We start from the raw sequence: 16320 nt of genomic DNA on the forward strand, positions 1-16320 counted from the left end.
GTAGATAATCTCATTTTTCTCATTGAGGAAGTCATCCACAAAATCTGTGTCCTCCTCAGACTCATGTGTGTCTATTTTAAAATAATAAGCCGCTTATTTTAAGCAGGTCATTATGTAGCAAGATCCTGTCAATAGACAAAGAGGAGATGGGGTCCTCAACAACTGGTGAGGGTACAGGGAAGTCATGTAGGTCTGTACCTGTGCTATCCTTCTCAAATTCTTCATCCTCGTCTGTGTGAAGCTCTAATGCAAGGAACTGCAGGTTCAGTTCTTGCCTTCTTATACGGTACCTCCTCTTCTAATTAAGCAATTTTATTCATGGTTACCTCAAACCTTTGTTTTGTTCAGTCCCCTGAAGAGCAATGGGGTTCTTGTGGTGATAATGTAACCTCGTCTCTTGTTATGCCCTGTTCTTGTGGTTGTTTTGTCTTCTTTAGACTATCAGACAAAGGAGAAATGGCTCGGACGGGTGTGCGTTTTTCTCTCCAACATGCATTGTTTTGGTTTAGATACAATACCCTTCGGTGCTTGGCGGTCATTGTGGACGTCGGCTTAGGGCCATGCGTCGAGGGAGAAATGCTATGAACAGGTTCCCTTCAACCGACCCGGGAGGCTCTTCTCCACTGACGATTTCTGGCCCTTCAATGGGAGCATCGAAGACGTTCCAATAGGTGAAATATATTTAGACCCTGTAACGTGTTTTTATTTGCTTAGCGTTCCTGTACAGGGCACCGACATGTTGCTGTGAACCGCTTTAGTGTGTTTAGCCTTGTCACCTGGTGAAGCCTCCATAGCAGAGCGTGACGCTTGCCGTTCAGAGCTGGGGACCGTAATGCAGCATTCTCCCTGACTATATATGTAAGTATGTTTTCCCTCCATTGGCTCTACTGTGAAGGAGGAGACCGGTAGCTGTAGTCGAGTGCGGATCAAGAAGCCGCTAGACATCCTGTGCAACGGTGGTTCTGCGGTTGTCATGCTCTGACTATGCATAATGTTGCACGACTTGTTTTCGAACTTCGAAAAGGGACGTCAACATGACGTGTCTGCAATACTACTGCAAGTGTGACGTGCATTGTGCCCATGTTCTTTCATGTGTCAAGGTCCACAGATGGTTTTGTTTCTGACATTAGGGAGCATGGAGTGTAAGAGTTCAGGAAGGCAAGGAAAGGTGTAAGTTGTCTATGTACCTTCGATTCCCAACGAGGGGAGGAAGAGTGGACGAATGTGAATCTAAGCAGATACAAAGCATCAGAAAGACTATTACGGGTATGTAATATTGGTCTTCTGAGGCTTGTGGATCTGCTTAGAATCTCACGCTTTGCATAGATTAGCAAGCAGTACATGCAGAAGGAGGTGGGTTGCTACAAGGTTCAGAGGCAAAAAGATGTCTTAACACCGCCTGTCCCACCTGAGAATCCCTCCTTGTATGTGTATCTACACAGTAATGTTGAGTGAAAGTGTGTACTGAACTCCATGTGGCTGCTTTAGAAATACCCTCTTGGGGCACATTTGCAATACAAGCTAAAGTGGCACCTGTACCTTGAGTTGAGTGTGCTCTGGGTGTGAATGCCAATGTCTTGTTGGACAACGATTAACAATGTTGAATGCAATAGACAACTCACCTTGAAATTGCTGCTTTAGAGACAGGGTCCCCTTCTCTGCCAGCAGCTAGTGAAATAATTGATTAGTCTTTATAAATGGTTTGGTTTTGTCTAAGTAGTACATTACTCCTTTCCTGATATCTAGTGTATGGAGGGCTCTTTCTCCAGAGTGTTGTGGGTTTTGAAAGAACGCTGGAAGTTCTATTGATTGACTGACATGACATTTAGAAATAAATATAGGTGAGCATTGTCAGTGTTTTCTTAAGAACACCTTGTGCCTCATTACGAGAATGGAGGTAGCCATGGAGCTATCAGCTCCATTGCCGGGTTCCTGCAATGGGGATTTACCGGGTTACTCCGACATAGGAGGACCCGGTAATTCCTCCTTGCAGGAACCCATCCCCATTCCCACTTGAGCCCCTATAGGGCCCCTATAGGGCTCAATGGGAATGGGGAGGGAGGTAATAACGGGCAGATTACATCTGGCCCGTTATTGCCTCCCTCTTCCCCTCACGGGACCTGGAAAGCACGCCTGGTTTTACCAGACATGCGATCTGGGTCCCGTGAGGGGAAGCTCGTAATTGGTGCTCCCGGAATGAAGGGGGCAGGTCCCATACCAGCCCCCTTCATTACGGGAGCGCCAGCCTTATAATGAGGCCCCTTGTCTTTAGGTATGGTTACAAACAGGTCTGCAACTGATGGTGCCTGAAATTCACTGACTCTTTATTGAGGTGATAGCTACAAGATAAGTCGTCTTGTAAGTAAGGTCTTGAAGGCTAGCTTTATGCATGTGTTCAAATGGAGGCCACATAATCTTTATTAGGACATTCAAATCCCACCCTGGAGGTGGTGTGGAAATGGGGGGGATACATTCTTTTAACCCCTTCCATGAATGCTTTCACCACAGGAACTTTCAACCAAAAAACTTTACTTTGTGAGGTAGTGTACGCTGAAAGCGCTGCCAGATCGACGTTAAGTGAATTGAACACTAGATCTGAGTCTAATAAGTACAGCAGGTAGTGGAATATATTAGAAGTTGAGCAGTCAATGGAGTTGACATTCTTTCTACACCAAAGCACATATCGCTTCCATTTATTGAATAACAGTGTCTTCTGTTTGGATTGCATGCCTCTTAAGATGTGCAGGCACCGTTCTGGTAAATTAAGGTGTCCAAACACTGACTTCAAGAGACAAGCTGCTAATCTGTGGATGGAGGGTTGTCCCTTGATGTGGAGACAACATATTGTAATGGCTTGCCAATTTGACTAGTGGGCAAAGTGACATCTTGAGTAGGTGTGGGAACAAGGCTCGTCACGCCCACAATGGAGCTAGTATGATAATCTTGAGATGTTCCTGTTGCATTTTGTGAATTATCTTGTTGGGTAGTGGTATTGGGGTGGATAAGCATATGCAAATGTCCCTGACCAATTGATCCACAGTGAGTTCCCCCCCGACTCTGTCTGGGGAAATCTGGATGCATAGGCGTGGAATTTTGAGTTGTCTTCCGTTGTCTATGTTTGGATGCCCCCATTGCCTGAAGATGTTGTTATAATGTCTGTGTTTAATTCCTATTTGTGTTCCGATGGGTGTTCCATGGTTTTGCTTAGCATGTCTGCCAGATAGTTGTGTGATCCCCTGGACCATGTTGTGACAGGAGGAATATGTTTCTTTGGCGAGACCAATTCCATATTTTCTGTGCCAGTTTGGACAGATTTAGAGAATGTGCCTCACCTTGTTGGCTGATGTAAAACATCACTGTTGTGCTTTCTGTGAGGACTAGAATGTCTTCCCATGTAGTTGGTGTTGAAATGCTGGCAATGCTTTCCACACAGCCAGTACCTCTAGGATTTTGATATGCTGTTTTGACAGAGATTGTGTCCTCATGCAATGCATGCGCTGTCTGGTGGAGATGGTGGGATCCCCATCCTGAAAGGTATGTGTCTGTTAGAGAGGCTTCTACTGCGAAGTTGAGAAAGGGCTTTCCTTTTAACAGGTTCTCCCTTGTCCACCATCGTAGTGCTTCCACTACAGCCTATGAAATGACCACTAGATCGTCCCAGTGACCGTCTGCTTGAGACAAACGTTACAAGCCACTCTTGTACTGGACGCATGCGCATCCTTGTGTGTGGCACTGGAAAGATGCAGGAAGTCCTCATTCCAAGAAGGCGCATGAATATTCGAACAGTTATCCGATGACTGGCTACGTACCAAAGAATGCGACTCAGCAGGTTTTGTCCCCTCTTGTTAGAGGGGAGGACTAGAGCATCCTCTGTTCGAATCACTGTGCTTAAGAATTGTTTAACTGGGCACAAGATTTGACTTTCTCTCATTGATTGAAAACCCCAACTGAAACTGAAGGTTGATTGTGTTTAGCTGACACATCTGTGGTGTTTCTCCTCTTATGAGCCAGTCGTCCAGATAAGTGTACTCTGGAATGGATTGCCTGCGAAAGTGGGCTGCCACTACTGCCAGAACATTTTTGAATACCTCAGGGGCTGATGCAATGCCGAAGGGTAGCACTTTGAGCTGGTAGTGAGTGGACCCTATCTTGAACCTGAGGCACTTTCTGTGTGCTGTCACCATTGAAATATGAAAGTATGCATATTTCATGTCCATTGTTGCCAAGTAGTCAACTTTCTTTAGTAAAGGAATGACTTCCTGCTGGGTTGTCATCTTGAACCTTTGAGACAAACTCAGAGAACATTGTTTCATCTTTGTTTGGAATAAGGAAGCATACCGAATAATAACCATTGTTTACCTCCAGTGGAGGGAGGAGTTCTATAGCCCCTTTTTCGAGCAGCGCTTGCACCTCTGCCTCGAGTATCTCCTGATGTTCTTTGGAAATTCGTGTTGACCTACACGGATGATTGCGTGGTAACTGGAACTCGGTGCAGTAGCCCTTTCATTCTGTTGACAACACCCACTTGTCGGTGGTGATTCCCTCCTATGTGTGGAGAAACAGGGGAAATATGGGAGGACCTTGAATGTGCGCATCATTGTTTCGTTGGGGCGGCCGTGCACTAAGTGGCTTGGCCTCTGCCCGACCTCGTCCCCTACGAAAGCCTCTTCGAAAGCTGGACTGAAAAGTAGCTGGTTGTCCTTGTCCTGTGTACCAAGATGAAGATACACTTGGTGTGAAAGGGGACTGATGTTCTGTGGAACCCTTTCCCACAAAAGGTGCAACGAGAATGGAGAGATCCTTATTGCATGAAAGGCTTGTTAGAGATTAGACCCAAGGAAAAAATAGTTTTGTCCTATCTTTTCGCCGTCTCTAAAGCATCATCCACTGCTTTCTCAAAAAGCACCTAATTTTCTATAGGCGTGTTAATCAGTGTAGGCTGAGTTTCCAGGTTGAAACCAGAATTCCTTACCTACTAATTACGTTTTATGAGAGTTCCCTCAGCTACTAAAACTTGCAGTGTCTGCTGCATCGACTGAACCAAATGATGGAATTCGCTACCTGATTGCCCTCTTGCACAGTTCTCAAAAGTTGCAAGTACAAAGGTTCTGGGACGCCGCCAACTTGCTCCTCCACCAGGTCCCATTGGGCCCTATTGTAATTGGCCATGCGGGTGGCATTATTAGCAATTCTAGTTTGATAAGCTGCAGAAGTTGCAACCTTCCTGCCCACACTGTATATCTTTTTACTTTCTTTAGCGGGTGGAGCCTCTGAAGGTTTGAGATGACACCCTAATGTATAATCGGTATGCTGGTGCTGGTTTAAACCATTTCTCTATACAAAGATTTATGGTTTTAGCTAAAGAGGGCGCAACTAAAGATGGAGTGATGCATTTATTTACAGATTGGAATATAGGTATATACTGACTCATTGTATTTTTTGTGGCCAAATATATCCACCTGGCTGTAAGAGCAAAAATAATGAAAGGTGGGGGAATTTGATTCTAACCCACTTGGCACAATTAATATGCATATAGAGAATATTGATTACCATGGTTAAGTAATTGTGTATCACATCTATCTTGTGTTGCTGCGGTCATCACACTTAACACAATCAATATACTCGGGTGTACCTAGAAAGGTTGCCCAAGGACACCATCAACCATGGATGTTGAATTCCCACCATTACTGATCTGTGTGGTACAGTTCGGTCAATCACCAAAAAGCAGAATGAGAGTCCCCAAAAACCTTAATTAGGTTGTGATGTTATACAGTATTCATACTTAACATAAGTTTATGGCAAACCAGCCAAATGCTTACCTATAGTCCTACAGTTAACAGCCCTGCACATGGCCCAATTTTATTTCTCGACCTGGCGTTCACCCAGTCTTCTACCCACCTATGTTTAAGTCACCTGCACATAGAGACATAATGGGATATCCCATAAATTATGTATTCTAGTGCACCCAAACTTCAAAAAATCAAAGTGAATGAAGGGAAATATCTCCAATATTGCTTACTTATTTCACCTGCTTGACATAATATCAATCATATCAATTGTCCTGGCATGTGTTTCGGCGACAGCGTCTAAAAAGTCATTGTCGAGAATTAATGTGCAGCACCAGACTTAGAGAAATGCGTCGAGGACTTACCTATGGACACAGAGGCCTTCTTAATTGTCGATGCAGCTGTAGTCACAGTAGCCCCGAGTTCCGCAGATGCACTTAGCATTTTCGCCAAACTGTGACTTGGGGGGGGGGGGGGCGGGAGGAGAGAAAGAGAGAGAGATTTCATGTCACTAGGGGTTGTCTCCACAGCCAACCGTAAGGCCTGCCCTTTGGAGATGGGGACGAGCATGCAGGAGGCATCTAGTTCCTGCACTGTGTCTTAGGTGTCACTCAAGGCGCTGACGCCGTAATCTTCTGAATCGGACTCCGACGCTCCGCCTGCACGGCACACCCCACCGTTCTGACCTACGATCTTTAAGAGCCTTAGGTCTAAATAGTTTGCAATACTTGCACCATGTTTCTTGGTGATCGCGTGCAAGACAATGATTACACGTTGTGTGTGTCCTTCCACGGAAACTTGCGGTGCACGATGGGCAGAATTTAAACAGTGTTTTTTCCATTATGCGAAGAGAAAATGTCAAGACAGGGAACAAAATAGTGTGATGAATCAGAGGTGATCATCCCAAAAACCCTGGCCTGCGCTCCTCATGTGGCCAGGGAAAGGCAGTCGCTACCTGATCCTGACCCATGGGGTAGTATTTTGTGGGAGGATCACATGGGAGGAGGTTCAGGTCAGGAAGAAAGGGAGAATCCTCTTAATTTCCCTAATGATCTTACAATTGTAATGTCTTACTGTGAAGTAAAAGTATCTGATCTTAAAATTACTAAGAAAATTATGGATTTCAAGTCCCATAATGCTCTTAGTACTGAGAAGAAGAGCACAGCGTTACTAAACCGAAGTGAGCGCTCTAGTTGTTCTAATGACCCACACCTTTAAAACATTGAAAGGCCCTTCAGGTGCAGGTCAGTAGAAAGCAGTGGGAGCAGCAGACGTAGAAGGAGAAAGCAGAAGTAGAAGCCGCTGCTTTATGCAGTACAGAAAGCGGGGCAGAGTTTGAGGTTTCTGTGAAATGCAGAGGACGCACAGCGGGAAGCGGTGTGAAGCCCAGCTGTCCTGACGGAGAGAGAAGCTCTCCTAGAAGCTTTCACCAGAACCCCTGGCGCTTGAAGAAGCAGAAGCAATGAGTCCCGAAGAGAAGCCAGAAAAGACCAGTGAGTTTACATGCAATGGGTGACCATGGGGCGCTCAGAGATAGACTTCTGCATCAGAATGTATGTTTTGAATACCAAACTTTTGAATGGAAGCAAGTTGGACGCGACTCTTGTATAAAGGGGAGAGGTTCAATGAAAGAACCTTTTAATCAGTATTGCCAATGCCAAGAGGGGGCAATAATTAAGCACAGAGAAGATATTATCCCAAAAGGGAGAGGTTCCGTAAGAGAAAACTATAACCTGCACTGCCAAAGCCAAAAGGGGACAATACTTAAAAGGGGATACAACTTACCTAAAGAGGGATATCTAACAAGAGGATACTGCAATCAGCATTGCCAAAGTAAGCTGGGAGTTATAATAAGACCATTTGAATGTAATAATCCTAGAGCAAGATACCCTGTCAGAGAAAGTTGTAAACTACATTGCCTACATAGGTTGTGTAAGAAGAGAAAAGAAACTGCAGGAGAAAGGTCCTCCTTGTAGAAAGGATCAAGGGGGAGACCAGTATAACCTGCATTGCCTATGGCAAAGAGACCCATAAGAGAAGCAGCGTCCTTTTGTGCAATATACATGTTGAAGAAGTTGTGAATCAAGTATTGTGGGAGTCAAGAGACTGAATTAAGAAGCAGTTGTTGATACAACTTTCCCCATTCAAGATTTCAGTGTGGAAAACCTCATCAGAGTACAAGTAGTAGTGAGAATAGTTTTTTTTTTTAATCCTGGCAGGCAAGTATACCAGGAAAGGGACAAATAGCAGTTAGTCCTGGCAGGCGAGTGGACCAGGAAGAATAGGTGTTGAAGTACGGCAATCTGATAGAAGGTTGTGGTAGAAAAGGAAGAAATAATTCCACTACTGTGTTTTGATAAACTGCTATATAATCATCCTGACAAGAGTTTTGATGAACTTTTATATAACTATCCTGACAAAGTATTGTTTATGAAGAAGAAATGTAATGTGATACAAAAGTGGTGAAACTTTTTTTTTTTTACCAACTTTATTTATTTCGGTTACAGCGATAACTATGCATTACATGGATCATTGTGGCTCCCTTTATAGTTAGTATGCAAGCAGTTTGCCCTTTAACCCCTGCCATTGGTCCCATCTCCGCCATCCTTTTAGTCTGTGATGTTCTTATGTGTAGGGGACCCGCCAGGGTTTTGGGGTCCCAAGAAGTTTGCTACCAGGCAGGATTGGAATGTTAGCACCGGGAATCGGGAGTGGTAGTCCAATACTGGCGCCCAGCAGTCAGTGAAACGATGGAGCGCCGTTTCCTTCGCCGCCGTGACCTTCTCCGCCACCAGGATCTCCCAAACCTTTATCCACCAGAACGCTAGAAGAGGACCCGTCTGAGCTTTCCATTTCCATGCCACTGTAATTTTAGCTGCTAGCATCAGGTGTGTGAGCAGTCTGGCAGATCGGCCCACTTTGGGGTAGCAGTCTGAGCTCGCCACCCCGAGCAGGATCACCTCCGGGTCCATCGGCAGTTTGCGTTGGGTGATGACGATCTGCAAGTCCTCCCTCTAGAAGGCCTGCACCACCGGGCATTCCCACCACATGTGGAAAAAGGAGCCCCGCTCGCCGCAGCGTCTCCAGCAGCCCGGGTCAATGTCAGGGTTGCAATGGTGCAGGCGAACAGGAGAATAATACCAGCGGTGACGGAGATTCAGGGCGCATTCCTTGTTTGTGATGTCGAGTTGATCCTGGACCATATCTCCACCCATGTCCGATCTTCAATGGCGTGTCCCAGGTCCGCTTCCCATCCGGACATATATGGCGGTCTGACTCTTAGCATGTCCTCCTGGAGGAGGTGGTACAGTTTGGTGATCTGACCTCTGCCTGTGCTTTCCTCTGTTGCTAGTTCGAGAGGGTGGAGGTCTCGGGTGGCTCCTTGACGGACCACTGGCTGCGAGATCCAGTGGCGGAGCTGGATGTATGTGAACCCAACTCCTTCTGTCAGCTGAAAGCGGGCTTTGCATTCCTCAAAGCTGAGTGGGTTGATGGCCTCTTAGAGTTGGGAGATGGTTCGGAGGCCTCCTTTGGTCCATCGGCTGAAGCGAGCTGCCTCCATGCCTGGCCTGAAATCTGGGTTCCCTATGACCGGGGAGAGCGGGCTCGGGTTCTTGGGCCCCTTCCTCCTGCGACGGGCCCATGCCCATGCCTCAAGTGTCGCTTTGGTGGCTGATAGCATTTGCGGGCCATGGCTTTCGGACAGGCCCCGGGATGTATAGCAGGGAGTGTAGTTTCGGCTGACATCTGAATTGCTCTATGCGGGACCATTTGGGGGGGGGGGGGGGGGTCTCTGGGTTCGCCCAGGCCGCTGCATTCGCTAGTTGAGCGGCCAGGAAGTAGTTCATCAGATCAGGGAGTCCGAGGCTGCCCCATTTTGCGGCACCAGTCATGACCCTCATAGGGATCCTGGCCCTGCGTCCCCTCAACACGAATTTCGCTAGTTTCCTCTGTAGCTGTTCCAGGGCCTGTTTTGGGGGGGGGGGGGATAAGACCGGGAGAGCCGAGCACAGGTACAGCAGTCTGGGGAGAAGGTTCATTTTCCAACCTGTGACCCGTCCCAGCAGCAAGAACTCCTGGCTGTCCCATCGTTGGAGGTCTTCCTCCAATTCCTTGAGGAGCGGTGGAAAGTTGGCATTGTAAAGCTGTTCCCAGTCTGCTGTGAGGCGTACGCCCAGGTATGCCGTTGAAGACGAGCTCCATGTTAGTGGACAGAGTGCCTGGAGGCTGTCCATAAGGGAAGCGCTCAGGTTGACGCTCAGTGCCTCCGATTTGGAGTAGTTCACCTGGAATCCGACCACTCTTTCAAACGCCTTTAGCTCCGTCAGGTTAGCGGGCAAGGAGAATTGACAATTGGTGATGGAGATCAGCACATCGTAGGCGTATAGGGAGATCTTGAATTGTTCACCGTTTATCTCTAGCCCAGTGATGATCCTGTTGTCTCGTGTCCTTTGGGCGAAGGGCTCCATGATCATAGCAAAGATCAACGGGGAGAGCGGGCAGCCTTGTCTTGTCCCGCACGAAAGCCGGATTAGGGGTGAGGTCTTCTGATTTAGGCAGAGTGATGTTTTTGGAGCCTTGTAGTTTGCTAGCACCATTTTCTGGAATATCGGGCCCAACCGGAACGCCTCCATGGTAAGGCACATGAAGTTCCAGTCCACCCTGTTGAATGCCTTGGTGGCGTCCAAGGTCAAGACCGCTAGGCCCCGACGCTCTTGGGTCGCAATTTCGATGAGATTGATCGCTTGGCGGATGTTGTCCGAGGTGCTTCTCCCTCTGATGAACCCTGCCCCTCTGATGAACCCTGCCCCTCTGATGAACCCTGCCTGGTCCTGGTCTATGATAGTTGGAAGGATTTGTGCCAATCTGTTCGCCAGTACCTTTGAGAATATGTTAGCGTCCACATTGAGCAGAGATATCGGCCTATATGAAGAGCATTCCTTTGGGTCCTTGCGGGGTTTCAAAAGCAGGATTGGTGGACTCTTGCATAGAGGGCACAATAGTGCCCGAGTCCCGAAATGAGTTAAATAGCTGTCATTGGGTGTAGCAGCATGGGGCGAAATAGTTTATAAAACCTTGGTGGGAAACCGTCTGTGCCTGGGGCCCTGGGTTTCAGGTTTTTGAGTACTTCCTCCACCTCTTCGGCTGTAATTGGGACCTCCAGAGCAGCTCTCTTCGCCTCCGAGATGTGTGTGAGCCATGCATCTGCTATATATTGTTCCTGGAGGGTCTGTGGGCGGGGGGCAGCGGTCAGGGTGTTGGTTAGATGGGCTGCTGCTACCTGTAGTTTCGCCCCTTCTAAGTATAGGGTTCTGCCTTTCGGGTCCCTTAGTGCAGTGATGTGGTTCCGTCAGCGGGTTTTGGCTAGTTTGTTCACCAGGTATTTATTGGCTTTGTTTCAGTTCACGTAATAGCTCTGCTTGGTCCGAAGCAGGGTCTGGGCTGTGTCGTCAGCATAGTGGGCTTCGACCTTCGTACGGGCTTGTCTGACCATCTTGGCGGCTTTGGGCGACCACTTCTTTTTTAGGGCAGTGTCTGCCTCCCTCATGTCCTTCTCTAGTTGGTTTCTGTTTATGGTTCTCCTCCTCGTATATGCCTCAGCCTGAGCTATCACCTCCCCTCTGATTACTGCCTTCATAGCTTTCCATCTCGTTGCTGTAGAGGTGAGGTTGGGGGGGTTTTCCTTAAAGTAGTTGCTGATTGCCCTAGTTATGGCATTGCGTACCGCCATGTCATGCAGCATTGGTTAGTATAGGGACCATCTGCGTCGCACTGGGGGGTCTGGGTGAAAGACCCTTGCAGTAAGGAGGATTCAGCGTGATCCGACAGTACCCTTGTGCCGATGTCCACATCGTCCGTGAACTGCAGGCTAGCTAGAATAAGGTCACTTCTGGATGAGGAGCGGTGGACGTGGGAGAAGAACGAATAGTCCACAGTGTCTGGGTGGAGGACCCTCCAGGTGTCCACCACGTCCAGTGTCTTGAACAAGTGACAGAGGTCCAAAGCCAGCCTGAAGTCCCTGTTGGATGGGGGGCCCGACCTGTCCAGTGAGGGGTTCGGCACCCCATTGAAGTCCCCGTCCAGGACCACCTGACCTTCGAGGAAGGGGAGAAGAGTGGCTTCCAAGGTAGAATAGAAGGCCGCCTGGCCATCGTTTGGTGCGTAGACCGCGATCAGTGTGTGGAGCTGCCCGTAGAGATCTCCCTTAACCGCCACAAATCTGCCATCTGAGCTGCGCAGGGTCTCCTTCTCTTTAAAGGGGATACCTTTCGCTAACAGAATCGCTGTGCCACCTTTTTTGCGAGGGCCAGCGGCCAGGTATTGTGTTGGGTATGCTCGGCATCGCAATCTAGTGAAGTCCTCTGCTGAGAGGTGGGTCTCCTGAAGGAACCCTACCGAGGTCTGAAGGTCCCGCAGGCGTTGGAGGATTGCCTTACGCTTCGTAGGAGAGTTCAGGCCCCCTACATTTAACGAAATGTAGCAGAGTTTGGTATGCGCTGGAGGGGAGGTTGGTGGGGCAACACTAGGGTTCAAGTGGGTGGTGGGTAATCCTCTGCTCAGGGAGGTCCCTTGATGGACCGTTGTCGGCGTGATTCAGCTGCAACAGAGTTTTAACTTTATAACCGAGAGGGCGGGGGGAGAATCCAGCCCAACCAAGGGAAGCAAAAGAACTAGGATTAACCAAACTGGCCCTTAAGTGCCTCAAGTCGGAGTGACCGTCCATCCACTCGGCAGGGGCATTGCGTGGGACGCCCGGGTGCCAAGAGTGCAGGTTCCGGCATGGAGAACAGAAGATTAGTTACTGATCGTGTGCGGTTTGAGTTTTCCCTCCTTTTGGAACTTTCTTCCAGCGGCTATGTTGGGGCTTAGGTGTTGAGCTGTGTGGTTTATCCGTCGGGGAGGTAGATGTATCTTCCTCGGGCGTTGAGGGTTCGCAACCCATAATGCTGCCTGCCTCCTCTAGGGCATGGATTACCCTCGTTTGGCCTTCAAAAGAGAACTGCAGCGAGGCCGTATAGAGCCACCGATACCAGATTTTCCATTCCTGCGGAAAGGTGGTTAGAGGTCGAAGGGCTCTACGTCGCTGAACTGTGGAAGCGGCTAGGTCCTGGAACAGTTGTATGGCGGCTCCCTGATACGTCAGGTCGCAATGCGAGCGGATCGCTGTCATGATCTCCTGTTTCGTTGAGAAAAAATGGACTCTGGTGATTACTTCAGGGCTAGCCGCCGATGGGGAATTCCTGCGGCCTCGCAGTCTGAGTGCAATCAAGTAGGAGTAGTGACTTGTCGCAGTCTGGGAGGAGAGCATGGAAGAGGTCTCCGATGTAGGCAGGAAGGGCCTGGTCCGGGATCGAGACAGGCACCCCTTTGATACGAATGTTGTTCCTGCGGGTTCTGTTTTCCAGGTCCTCCTGCTTGCACTGCATGGTTTCGGTGTTATCCCCTATCCTCTGAATTTTCTGACGCAGCTCCGCAATCTGCGCTGAGTGCTCTAGGACTTGGTCTTCCGTGTCCCCGACCCTATGCTCTACCTCCTCCACGCGGTTGTCCATGCCATCTATTTTGGTTGTGACCTCTGCCAAGCAGTTGCGAAATTCCGTTTTGATATCGGCTAGGAGGCCCTGGATATCGTCCTTTGTGGCCCACTGACCTTGGGCTCTTGTGGGCGAGGAGGGCTGGGTCGGGGTGGGGTCCGGCTGTTTGGGTTTCTCCTTCAGGTGGAATAGATTGGCTATGTCCGCTGACTTCGGGCCCTTCTGCTTAGTCATCTTGGTGTCCGGGTCATCGATTACGCAAGTGCGTAATATCCTCAGGTTGGTGTTGGGGGTAGGGCAATTCCGAGTGAGACACCTTCCCTCCCGGTCCCAGCCGGGTGCGCGTACCTCCAACGGTGTGTGTCAAGTGACTCTCCGTCAGGTTGACAGGTGCTCTCTAGGATGCAGCTCCCCCTCGCAATTCCGGGCCCGGTTGGTCCAGGCTGGGGTACCTGGTCTGTGGTGCGGTGGGGTTGTCCAGGCGGGACTTCCAGTGTTTATGTTGGCGAGGGACCACCCACATCAGGTGCGCGGTCGGGGGCTCTCCGCTAGGCAGCCGGGTGTGGCGTGAATGGGCTGGCACTATGTCTCCCCGGCCCGCAGGTGGCGTGCGAGGAGAAGAGGCCCTGAGGGGCTACTGTCTTGGGCGGAAGGGGGCACAGGAGGAGGTGGTGTCTCGGCTTCCCCCAGGTCAATATCAGGGTCCGTAGGCTGGTTGCAGGGCTAGGGTAGCTCCGAACTGTTGGAGGTTTGGCTCCGGCAGGTGCTGGGCCTGTGCTGGGGAGGTCCACAAGGTAGTCTTAAGGCCTCGCACAATAGGCAGTTTCCTGGCTGTTCTCGCCAGGATGTGTCCCACGGCTTATTGTGGGCAGGAGCACCTCATTGCGGCAGCCACCGGTGTAGAGGAGCTAGGCAGAGTCCATGCCACAGCCCAGGGTGGTGCACGCCTGGCCTGTAGGTCTGCGTGTGTGCCCTGCTCCGGGAGCACTGCTTTGTTGTGATTGGTGTCTGGTCCCAGGCAGATGGAGAGCCGGCCATGTCGCTGCAGCTTGGGTATGGAGAAGGCCCCCCCAACGTGGCAGGGCATGGAATCCGCTCCAATGGCAGGTCAGCTCGATCGCAGGGGGGGTCCAGATCGGGATCCACCCCCACCGGTAGCAGTCCTCCGGTATCCCACGTTGCACCAGCAGCAGAGTCCCAGCGGGCCGGAGCCGGGCAGCGCGGGGAGCTAGGCCCATGGCAGAACTTTCACCGGACTTCCCCTAGTGAAGCACAATCTTGTCCGCGGTGGAGAAACCCAGCTCCTCCGCCCACCGGCCCCACTGCAAAAACTGCACTGCAGGAGATCCGCAGTGACCCCGAGGTCAGGAGCGGCTTCGATGGGCTGCGGCAGCGCCGGGGCTCGGAGTCAGAGGGGCGCCCGCTGCCTCGGTGCTCAGGTTGCCGAGATCCCTCCTCACGGCGCCACGTAGTCCCCCATCTGGCTTTGTTCCGCGGGGGAGGGAGAGGCGGCAGGGGGCCTCCGGTGCAAGCCCGCCGCGGCTGGCGCAAGAGTCAGGGTGACCCCAGTAGACCGCTGCAGGGCTGTTGACGGTGAGCAGCTGCCGCAGTGGTCGGTTGTCCTACAGGGCGCTCTGCGCCAGGGCCGCCAAATGATTCAGGGCTGGGCGGCAGTGCCCACCCCCGCTCCAAGTGTGGGGGTGAATAGAGTGTGGTGGTTGTTTCCACGGCGGACCGGATGCGAAAGATGCAGTCTGCAGGTGGCCGGTGAGGCTGGGCAGAGGCTGCACTGACCAACCTCGCTCCCCCGGCTCGTTGATGCTATGTGGCCGCCATCTTGGGCATCGGAGCTCAGCACCGAGACGAACCTCGTCAGTGAAGCGGTCTTCAACTTCCCTGCTCCGATTTTCTTCCAAACTTGGCCCGCTGCTTCAGGAAACGTTCTGCTGTCTTCTTCTATGTCTCCATGTCGGGGATTATGCTTATAGAGCGGGCATATAGTCGCAAGGACCGGGCGTCCCAGAGAGCTTTCAGTGAGCTGTCCGCATTGCCGGAGCCCCAAGCCACGCCCCCAGGAATTCCAAGTGGTGTAACTTTTAACGCAAAGGACATTCACACAGAATTTTGGATTGACATATAAAGAGAGCATCATTTTATTTGGGCAAACAGAGAACTCTATTGTTTCAAGAGTGAAGAATCCTTTTTGAAGCTGGAAATCACTTTGCCAAGTAAAAGACACATTGGAACGGTTTGTTCTACCCCAAGTAGAATTTGGATAGTGAAAGGTACTTTCCTAAACCTGATTATTTGTTTGAAACATCCTGACTTGATGAAGTAGAATGTGGGGAAATAAGGGCGAGCAGTGCACCCCAGCCTCCACAATACCCTAGCACCTCAACTCCAAGACTTTCGTCACTGTTTCCAGTGATCTGGGATTTCACAAACTCCCCGTTTCCAGGGCTCAGGCAGATTACACTCTGGGTTCGAATTCCATCTACCAACAAGGAGGGGGATGTGGGGAAGAAGGGAAGGCCAGTCCCCAAGATCTGCCCTGGTGTAAGGGTGAGCAATTGCGATCCTTTAGCCTTGGGTATAAGTTAAACATTGGTGACCTTTTTGGGTATTGATATGCAGTGCTGAACAAGGGTAACAATCGTCTGGCATACCATTGACCCACATTTTGCCATACAAAGTAGGCCAACATTTCAACAATAAAAGGCAGACAATGTTAATGTGAAAAAAAGGAACCTAATGGGGACATTGATGGGGAAAGTGAGTTGCATTAGAGACCCTTACAAATATTAGACCACAAGAAAGTAAACACATGTAGTGTGTGTTGCAGCCAAAGAAAGTAAACACATGGACAGTGAAAACGAATTCGAAAATAACAAAACCATATGACTCAATAAAAAAGTTGATAATAACAGGCCTGTAAACAGATCTACTGTGCATTTCTTTAAACCCTGACTATTGTTTAAAGGGGTTTCAAGATTCTCTAG

At 49.8% G+C, this 16320-nt stretch overlaps 1 protein-coding gene across 2 annotated transcripts in view; it reads right to left on the reverse strand.

Annotated features, from left to right (window-relative positions):
- Positions 1-16320, reverse strand: part of ANKS6 (ankyrin repeat and sterile alpha motif domain containing 6) — a 934279-nt gene that overhangs the window by 26250 nt on the left and 891709 nt on the right. The gene's annotated exons all lie outside the window — the stretch shown is intronic.

This window comes from Ambystoma mexicanum, chromosome 5q, assembly GCF_040938575.1.
Source record: "Ambystoma mexicanum isolate Mex_15411 chromosome 5q, UKY_AmexF1_1, whole genome shotgun sequence".
NCBI classification, from domain to species: Eukaryota; Metazoa; Chordata; class Amphibia; order Caudata; family Ambystomatidae; genus Ambystoma; species Ambystoma mexicanum.